This window comes from Coregonus clupeaformis, chromosome 35, assembly GCF_020615455.1.
Source record: "Coregonus clupeaformis isolate EN_2021a chromosome 35, ASM2061545v1, whole genome shotgun sequence".
Classification (NCBI taxonomy): Eukaryota; Metazoa; Chordata; class Actinopteri; order Salmoniformes; family Salmonidae; genus Coregonus; species Coregonus clupeaformis.
Genome location: NC_059226.1, coordinates 32684965 through 32695628, shown reverse-complemented (window position 1 = coordinate 32695628; position 10664 = coordinate 32684965). Strand labels below are relative to the sequence as shown.

General features: G+C 50.1%; 1 long non-coding RNA gene across 1 annotated transcript; it reads right to left on the bottom strand.

Annotated features, from left to right (window-relative positions):
• Nucleotides 1–1495: 1495 nt before the first annotated feature.
• Nucleotides 1496–6433, bottom strand: LOC121551484. Its single transcript, XR_005997070.2, has 3 exons — nucleotides 6035–6433; nucleotides 2241–2374; nucleotides 1496–1533 (listed from the first exon to the last, which is right to left on the bottom strand). It is a non-coding gene; the product is annotated as an uncharacterized LOC121551484 (long non-coding RNA).
• Nucleotides 6434–10664: the final 4231 nt, after the last annotated feature.

Here is a 10664-nt window from a genome sequence, read left to right as displayed (position 1 = left end):
ATTAGCTGTTACAATCACAACAGCTACTAATTCAACTACGGTAAGTAAAAACAACCACATATCACAGCAAGTAAAAACCTTCTTCAGAATATCTGCAGGTTCAGTCTGCTGGGGCGGCAGGTAGCTTAGTGGTTAAGAGCGTTGTGCCAGTAACCGAAAGGTCGCTGGTTCTAATCCCCAAGCCGACTAGGTGAAAAATCTGTCGATGTGCCCTTGAGCAAGGCACTTAACCCTAATTGCTCCTGTAAGTCGCTCTGGATAAGAGCGTCTGCTAAATGACTAAAATGTAAAATGTAGTGGTAGAGTTCCTGCTACTTCCTCTCATGTATCCTCTCCTCCATCTCCCCATCTCATGTTCTGATCTGTACATGTCAATTAAACTTCTAAATACTCACGCACAAAAAAAACTATCAGTGTTTGTAAGAATAGACATGCCTCTCTCCAGGGTCAGCTGGTACAGGGAGACGTGGTCGTCACACACCGACAGCAGCTCATCCAATTCCAACTCCCAGGATGCAACCCTCTGACCATGACGTCGACCGACACCCTACCCGGGCAGAGCCTCCGAGCCTCCGCTACGGTCTGTAAAGCATGCTGAGTGTAATGGCCTCTCCCCAGAACCTTCAGGTTGTCATCCCGGAGAGACTGTTGGTTGAAAAGAAGCAGACATATGAGAGACATGTTAGAACAGTGTTTCCCAAAGCTCTCCTTCAGCTCCCCAGTTCCACATATGAAAAGGACACTTGGTTCTCAGAACAAAGCTAGTGATCAGTAACTGACTGTTCAGAACAAAGCTAGTGATCAGTGACTGACTGTGTTGCTTCATTCTAAAGGCTGCATCACACTCTTGTTCTCCTCCTCCTCTCTTCTCCTTCTCTCTCCTTCTCCTCTTTCCACCATTAACAATGTTTTCTATTCTTTCAGTTTCCGTAGCAGAAAAGGTTTTATGAGATAGGGTTGCTAGCCTCCGCCTGACCATTCCCATGATATACAGTAGCAGGATGTAATTCAACACTTCTGAGTATGCTTTCAGGGAATCTACTATGTGCAACTGATTGAATACCGGCCTTAATCGCACCTGCACTCCGATGGAAAAACGGTTGACGCCTGCATGGAGGAAGTTCTCCAACTTAGAGCTTCCTATGGGGGTGGGGTTGACCTCCAGAGTGACCTCCGCCTCCTCTGATAGGCCAGCGTGCCTGGCAACCATCTCCAGGACCGCAGCAATGGTGGAGGGGCGGGCCAGGCTGGGAGTCCCGCCTCCAAAAAACACAGAGGTGATACTGAAGACGAGAGAGAGAAGAGAGGGAGAGAGAGAGAGAGAGAGAGAGAGAGAGAGAGAGAGAGAGAGAGAGAGAGAGAGAGAGAGAGAGAGAGAGAGAGAGAGAGAGAGACAGGGAGGGAGAGAGAGAGAGAGAGAAGAGAGGGAGAGAGAGAGAGAGAAAGGGGAGAGAGAGGAGAGAGAGACAGGGAGGGAGGGAGAGAGAGACAGGGAGGGAGGGGGAGAGAGACTGGGAGGGAGGGGGAGAGAGACTGGGAGAGAGAGAGAGAGAGAGACAGGGAGGGAGAGAGAGAGAGAGAGAGAAAGGGGAGAGAGAGGAGAGAGAGAGAGAGGCAATGTTAACACACGTTTCCCATGCCAATAAAGCCCTTAAATTGAAATTGAAATTGAATTGAGAGACAGGGAGGGAGGGAGAGAGAGACAGGGAGGGGGAGAGAGAGACAGGGAGGGAGGGGGAGAGAGACAGGGAGGGGGGAGAGAGACAGGGAGGGAGAGAGACAGGGAGGGAGGGGGAGAGACAGGGAGGGAGGGATGGAGGGTGAGAGAGACAGGGAGGGAGGGTGAGAGAGAGAGAGAGAGAGAGAGAGAGAGAGAGAGAGAGAGGACAGGGAGAGGGGGACAGGGAGAGAGAGAGGGACAGAGAGAGAGAGAGAGAGAGAGAGAGAGAGAGAGAGGACAGGGAGAGAGAGAGGACAGAGAGAGAGAGAGAGCGAGAGAGAGATGTTAAAATAGAAGGAAGAAAAATGCTAAGACTCTTGACTTGGAGTTGAATTGCAGGAGGTGGAGGAGCAGCCTGAGTGAGTCTGAAATGGCACCCTTTTCCCTATATCGTCAGCCTCAGGCACTCTGGAAATAGTGCACTGTATAGGGAATAGAGTGCCATTTCAGATGCACCCTTGGAGACACTAAAGCTAAAGGCGATGGCACACAGAGGGTTGAATTTAGACGGTAAACCTACCGGGACACCTGGCTGAGCTTTAGTAAGGTCTCGGTCTCCCGCTGGAGACACTCCAACATGACGTCCTGGTTGTCAGAGCGAGGGATGTACTTGTTGAAGTTACAGTAGGAACATCTCTTCAGACAGTAGGGCCACTATGAACAGGAGAGGGTCAGGATCAGGGTTAGGGTCAGGGTTAGGGACAGGATCAGGGTTAGGGTCAGGGTTAGGGACAGGATCAGGGGTCAGGGTCAGGGACAGGATCAGGGTTAGGGTCAGGGACAGGATCAGGGTCAGGTTTAAGGACAGGATCAGGGTTAGGGTCAGGGTCAGGATTAGGATCAGGGTTAGGGTTAGGGTCAGGGTCAGGGTTAGGGTTAGGGTCAGGGACAGGGTTAGGGACAGGATCAGGGTTAGGGTCAGGGTCAGGGATAGGGTCAGGGTTAGGATCAGGGACAGGATCAGGGTTAGGATCAGGATCAGGGTTAGGGACAGGGTCAGGGTTAGGGACAGGATCAGGGTTAGGGTCAGGGACAGGGTTAGGGTCAGGGTCAGGGTTAGGATCAGGATCAGGATCAGGGTTAGGGTTAGGGACAGGATCAGGGTTAGGGTTAGGGACAGGATCAGGGTCAGGGTTAGGGTTAGGGACAGGATCAGGGTTAGGAACAGGATCAGGGTCAGGGTTAGGGACAGGATCAGGGTTAGGGTCAGGGTCAGGATCAGGGTTAGGGTCAGGGTTAGGGACAGGATCAGGGTTAGGGTCAGGGATAGGGTCAGGGTTAGGATCAGGGACAGGATCAGGGTTAGGGTCAGGGACAGGGACAGGGACAGGATCAGGGTTAGGGTCAGGGTCAGGGTCAGGGTCAGGGTTAGGATCAGGATCAGGGTCAAGGTCAGGGTCAGGATCAGGATCAGGGTCAAGGTCAAGGTCAGGGTCAGGATCAGGGTTAGGGTCAGGGTTAGGATCAGGGTCAGGATCAGGGTTAGGGTCAGGGACAGGGACAGGGACAGGATCAGGGTTAGGGTCAGGGTCAGGGTTAGGATCAGGATCAGGGTCAAGGTCAGGGTCAGGATCAGGGTTAGGGTTAGGGTCAGGGTCAGGATCAAGGTCAGGGTCAGGGTCAGGATCAGGGTCAAGGTCAGGGTCAGGATCAGGGTTAGGGTTAGGGTTAGGGTCAGGATCAGGGTTAGGGTTAGGGTTAGGATCAGGATCAGGGTCAAGGTCAGGGACAGGATCAGGGTTAGGGTCAGGGTCAGGATCAGGATCAGGGTCAAGGTCAGGGTCAGGATCAGGGTTAGGGTCAGGGTCAGGGTTAGGGTCAGGATCAGGGTCAAGGTCAGGGTCAGGATCAGGGTTAGGGTCAGGGTCAGGGTTAGGATCAGGATCAGGGTCAGGGTCAGGGTCAGGATCAGGGTCAGGGTCAGGGTCAGGGTCAGGATCAGGATCAGGGTCAGGGTCAGGATCAGGGTCAGGGTCAGGGTCAGGGTCAGGATCAGGATCAGGATCAGGATCAGGGTCAGGGTTAGGGTCAGGGTCAGGGTTAGGATCAGGATCAGGGTCAGGGTCAGGGTCAGGATCAGGATCAGGGTCAGGGTCAGGATCAGGGTCAGGGTCAGGGTCAGGGTTAGGATCAGGATCAGGGTCAGGGTCAGGGTCAGGGTTAGGATCAGGATCAGGGTCAGGGTCAGGATCAGGATCAGGGTCAGGGTCAGGGTCAGGGTCAGGATCAGGATCAGGGTCAGGGTCAGGGTCAGGGTTAGGGTCAGGATCAGGATCAGGGTTAGGGTTAGGGTTAGGGTCAGGATCAGGATCAGGGTCAGGGACAGGATCAGGGTTAGGGTCAGGGTCAGGATCAGGATCAGGGTCAAGGTCAGGGTCAGGATCAGGGTTAGGGTCAGGGTCAGGGTTAGGATCAGGATCAGGGTCAAGGTCAGGGTCAGGATCAGGGTTAGGGTCAGGGTCAGGGTTAGGATCAGGATCAGGGTCAGGGTCAGGGTCAGGATCAGGGTCAGGGTCAGGGTCAGGATCAGGATCAGGATCAGGGTCAGGGTCAGGGTCAGGATCAGGGTCAGGGTCAGGGTCAGGGTCAGGATCAGGATCAGGATCAGGGTTAGGGTCAGGGTCAGGGTCAGGGTTAGGATCAGGATCAGGGTCAGGGTCAGGATCAGGATCAGGGTCAGGGTCAGGATCAGGGTCAGGGTCAGGGTCAGGGTTAGGATCAGGATCAGGGTCAGGGTCAGGGTCAGGGTTAGGATCAGGATCAGGGTCAGGGTCAGGGTCAGGATCAGGATCAGGGTCAGGGTCAGGGTCAGGATCAGGATCAGGGTCAGGGTCAGGGTTAGGGTTAGGGTCAGGATCAGGATCAGGGTTAGGGTTAGGGTCAGGATCAGGATCAGGGTCAGGATCAGGGTTAGGGTTAGGGTTAGGGTCAGGATCAGGGTCAGGGTCAGGGTCAGGGTCAGGATCAGGGTTAGGGTCAGGGTCAGGGTCAGGATCAGGGTCAGGGTCAGGGTCAGGGTCAGGATCAGGGTTAGGGTCAGGGTCAGGGTCAGGGTCAGGATCAGGGTCAGGGTCAGGATCAGGGTTAGGATCAGGGTCAGGGTCAGGGTCAGGGTTAGGATCAGGGTCAGGGTCAGGGTCAGGATCAGGGTCAGGATCAGGGTTAGGGTCAGGATCAGGGTTAGGGTTAGGATCAGGGTCAGGGTCAGGGTCAGGGTTAGGATCAGGGTCAGGGTCAGGGTCAGGATCAGGGTCAGGATCAGGGTTAGGGTCAGGATCAGGGTCAGGGTCAGGGTCAGGATCAGGATCAGGGTCAGGGTCAGGATCAGGATCAGGGTCAGGGTCAGGATCAGGGTTAGGATCAGGGACAGGGTTAGGATCAGGATCAGGGTCAGGGTCAGGATCAGGGTTAGGATCAGGGACAGGGTTAGGATCAGGGTCAGGGTCAGGGTCAGGATCAGGGTCAGGATCAGGGCTAGGGTCAGGATCAGGGTCAGGGTCAGGGTCAGGATCAGGGTCAGGGTCAGGGTCAGGATCAGGGTCAGGATCAGGGTCAGGATCAGGGTTAGGATCAGGGACAGGGTTAGGATCAGGGTCAGGATCAGGGTCAGGATCAGGGTCAGGATCAGGGTCAGGGTCAGGGTCAGGGTCAGGGTCAGGGTCAGGGTCAGGATCAGGGTCAGGGTTAGGATCAGGGTTAGGATCAGGGTCAGGGTCAGGGTCAGGGTTAGGGTTAGGATCAGGGTCAGGGTCAGGGTCAGGATCAGGGTCAGGATCAGGGTTAGGATCAGGGTCAGGATCAGGGTCAGGGTCAGGGTCAGGATCAGGGTCAGGATCAGGGTCAGGATCAGGGTCAGGGTTAGGATCAGGGTCAGGGTTAGGATCAGGGTCAGGGTCAGGATCAGGGTCAGGATCAGGGTCAGGGTCGCAATTGTTGAAGTTACAGTAGACAGAGGAGGCTGGGGGAGGAGCTATAGGAGGACAGGCTCATTGTAATGGCTGGAATGGAATCAATGGAACTGCGTCAAACATGTTGTTCCCATGTGTTTGATACCATTCCATTGATTCCATTCCAGCCATTATAATGAGCCCGTCCTCCTATAGCACCTCCCACCAGCCTCCTCTGCAGTAGGCGCATCTCCCCAGACAGTATGGCCACTGTGGGGGGGGGGGGATGGTGGGGTGGATGACACAAATGAGTTTGACTGACAAAGTGTTGGTTGAAATCGGCTCTCATTCATTCATTGCCTTTTGAGAGAAGGAAAGATACCAGAAAGAGAGATAGATGCTCATTGAGTAGTCTACCAATACTCACGTGCACATAGAGTGAAGCCTCCGTTGAGAATGGTGGAGAGGAGAACCCGGCTAACTTGGAAACTGCACCACTCACTTCACTACTGAAACACCGACCCAAGCAGACCGTAGGCCTACTGTTAGAAATGCTTTCAGCATGCTTTCACTCAATATGTGAGCGAATGTCAGACAATCATTTCAAGTTGTTGCACTACAGCGTAATACAGTAGTACAGCGTAAATTGGTTGCCCTTGAACTGTAACACTAACCGGTTATTTTGGTAACACCATATCGAGTTATTTATCCGTGTTTTACCGCGGGCATAATCATGACATGACACAATGTAGCTAAAACGTTACTGTCCATAGACCGTGTAGTAGCAGAAGCAATAGCATGCGATCAACTTACTACCGCAACACACATCTAGAAACAGGAAGACAACAAACCGATTTCCGTTATGTGTAATACCTACTACGACCAGACGGCGGTGCTGTTTTGTTTGATTTAAATTAGCCACTGAGCCGTACAGGCAGAATGATGGGTCAGCCTGCCGTTAGTGTAACTGTATATAGAGACACGTGACCACTGAGCGCCATAATACAGCAGACTAATCTCATCTCTAACCAAATGGTGGATCGGGAGATGTCAGATGTCTCCAGGCAATAGGTTTGAAATGTAAGCGAAATAGAGCTGTAGCAGAAGTTGTTACTATTGAGACGATGTGGACGTCTTCACATGGACCATGACGTTTGGAATCAAAGAAGACAAGTGCTACATGGCAGTAGACAACCGGAAATGGAAACATCTGTTTCTATGGAAACAAATGGAAACATCTATTTCTATGGAAACAAATGGAAACATCTATTTCAATGGAAACAAATGGAAACATCTATTTCTATGGAAACAAAGGGAAACATCTGTTTCTATTTCACCTACTTTTAGAACACTAAAGGCACTGTTCCACATTGTGGATAGGATCAGATAGGTCTGTCTATCAAATCAAATCAAATCAAATTGTATTGGCCACATGCGCCGAATACAACAGGTGTAGACATTACAGTGAAATGTTTACTTACAGCCCTTAACCAACAATGCATTTATTTTTTTATAAAAAAGTAAAATAAAACAACAACAAAAAAGTGTTGAGAAGAAAAAGAGCAGAAGTCAAATAAAATAACAGTAGGGAGGCTATATATACAGGGGGGTACCGGTGCAGAGTCAATGTGCGGGGGCACCGGCTAGTTGAGGTAGTTGAGGTAATAGAGATTGACCTATCATTTATTACCCTGTTGTTCTCACAGGATCAAACATAGCTCTGCATCCCAAAAGACACCCTATTCCCAATCAAGTGTACTACTTTTGATCAGGGCCCATTGGGTGCCATTTAGGTCAATGGACCCTGGTCAAAAGTAGTGCACTATATAGGGAATAGGGTGCTTTGTGGGACTTTGCAATGGGCTACAGCTACAGTACATAATGAGCTATTGATCTGTTGCTCCTGATGTACAACTGTCTGCTGTTCTGTTCACTGACCTGTTCTGTTGGTCTGGATAACCTGCCTAAATGACTACCGCCCCGTAGCACTCACATCAGTAGCCATGAAGTGGAAGGCTGGTCATGGCTCACATCGACACCATCATCCTGGAAACCTTAGACCCACTCCAATTTGCATACCGCCCCAACAGATCCACAGATGACGTAATCTTAATCGCACTCCACACTGCCCTTTCCCACCTGGACAAAAGGAACACCTATGTGAGAATGCTGTTCATTGACTACAGCTCAGTGTTCAACACCATAGTGCCCTCTAAGCTCATCACTTAGCTAAGGACCCTGGGACTAAACACCTCCCTCTGCAACTGGATCCTGGACTTCCTGACGGGCCACCCCAGGTGGTGAGGGTAGGCAACAACACATCCTCAACACGGGGGCCCCTCAGGGGTGCGTGCTTAGTCCCCTCCTGTACTCCCTGTTCACCCACGACTGCGTGGCCAAGCATGACTCCAACACCATCATTAAGTTTGCTGACAACACGACGTTGGTAGGCCTGATCCCCGACAATGATGAGACAGCCTATAGGGAGGAGGTCAGATACCTGGCAGTGTGGTGCCAGGACAACAACCTCTCCCTCAATGTGAGCAAGACAAAGGAGATGATCGTGGACTACAGGAAAAGGAGGGCCGAACACGCCCCCATTCACATCGACGGGGCTGTAGTGGAGCGGGTCAAGAGTTTCAAGTTCCTTGGTGTCCACATCACCAACAAACTATCATGGTCCAAACACAATAATGAAAGTTGTGAAAAGGGCACGACAAAGCCTATTCCCCCTCAGGAGACTGAAAAGATTTGTCATGGGTCCCCAGATCCTCAAAAAGTTCTACAGCTGCACCATTGAGAGCATCCTGACTGGTTGCATCACCGCCTGGTATGGCAACTGCTCGGCATCTGACCGTAAGGCGCTACAGAGGGTAATGCGTACAGCCCAGTACATCACTGGGACCAAGCTTCCTGTCATCCAGGAAGACCCAAAAAATTGTCAAAGACTCCAGTCACCCAAGTCATAGACTGTTCTCTCTGCTACCGCACGGCAAGTGGTACCGGAGCGCCAAGTCTAGGTCCAAAAGGCTCCTTAACAGCTTCGACCCCCAAGACAGAAGACTGCTGAACAATTAATAAAATGGCCACCCGGACTATTTGCATTGACCCCCCCCGTTCAACTGAATGACCTCTAGAGGAGTTTAATGATCTAAGCTTGCATTACTTGCTCTTTGGGAGTTTAGGCTGGGTATCTGTATGACAACTGCTGATGTAAAAAGGCTATATAAAATACATTTCATTGATTGATTGAGCACTACATTTACATTTTAGTCATTTAGCAGACGCTCTTATCCAGAGCGACTTACAGTTAGTGCATACATTATTATTTTTCATACCCCCTGTGGGAATCGAACCCACAACCCTGGCGTTGCAAACGCCATGTTCTATCAACTGAGCTACATCCCCTGCCGGCCATTCCCTCTCCTACCCTGGACCAATTGGGCGCCGCCCCATGGGGTCTCCCAGTCACGGCCGGCTACGACAGAGCCTGGATTCAAACCAGGATCTCTAGTGGCACAGCTAGCACTGCGATGCAGTGCCTTAGACCACTGCGCCACTCGGGAGACTATGTTCTTATAAGCCCAGTCATTGTACAACAATAAAAATTTTAAAAAACGTTTTAATGGCCCAGCTTTATATTGATTAACATATATTCATCCATTTACCTTGCAATTGGAGGCAGTATGCATTTTTTTGAAAACATAACACTTCATTGTTTGAAACCTGGATGTTTTACTTCATACTATGAGGCGTGTCTTACCTTGCTTCAAAGTAGCCTATAGCCAAAATCCAACCATAGAAACGTGGAGGCACTTATTTTATAAAGACTTCCTCATTTGGCATTGAAAACAGCATTCCTCTCCTGTTCTATTGGTTTTCAAATAAACGTTTTGTTTCGTTGTCCAGAAGCCAAAGGCACAATCATAATCGTATTAGCAACCCCATCCTAGTTGCTGCATCTTTACATTCCCCCTCTTTCTAAGATTCTAACAAGAGATGTTTATCTCTGTCACATTTGGAACCGCTCGCATCAGGCGCGCTGTTTAGAACAGTGTGTTCCCACGAATTGCATTTTGGTAAATGTCTGAAATTATGTTTAACAGGGGCTATTTCTTTACAGTGGTTGTATGTTCAATAATACTGTAGCCTTTCAGCTGTGAGACGATTGGCTTGCGCTGTTGCCCTTTTCAATTAAGCTCTAAAAATGAACAAACTTGACCGTTTGTTAACCGGTTAATGAGGGTCAATTAGTCGGCAGCAAAATTGACCGAAATTTGCATCCCTAGTTAAAGGTCAGGAGTTAGAGTTAGTGATTAGAGGTCAGGGGTTAAAGGTTACCTCTAGTATGACGACGTCATCATCATCATCATCATCCGGCTGGTCAGGCACCAGGACAGGGTCAGAGGTTAGAGTTAGGGGTTAAAGGTTACCGCTAATATGCTGACGTCATCATCGTCCGGCCGGTCAGGCACCAGAGGTTAGAGTTAGTGTTAGGGGTTAAAGGTTACCGCTAGTATGACGACGTCATCATCATCATCATCATCCGGCTGGTCAGGCATCAGGACAGGGTCAGAGGTTAGAGTTAGAGGTTAAAGGTTACCGCTAGTATGCTGACGTCATCATCGTCCGGCCGGTCAGGCACCAGGGGTTAGAGTTAGGGGTTAGAGGTTAAAGGGTACTACATAGATTTGTAAGCAAAGTCACACTACGTAAAGGGTGATCAAACCATACCACTACTATGTAAAGGGTCATAAAATCATACTACATAAAGAGTGATCAAATCATACTACATAAAGAGTGATCAAATCATTCTACTACTACTACTGTACGTGAAGAGTGATAAACGCTTACATCAGGTGTGCCGAATTAATGTTTGCTTTAAAGTAGGACAATTACATATAACATTTCATAAGCCAGACATAATCAGGCCATCATTCTCCATTACCCTATTTATTTGTTTGACTCTACCATCGTTTTATCGGTTGATATGGCAACATGCATATGTGTCACAGGTGAATTCAGTCATGCGAACCAAACGCTCTCCTGACATAACA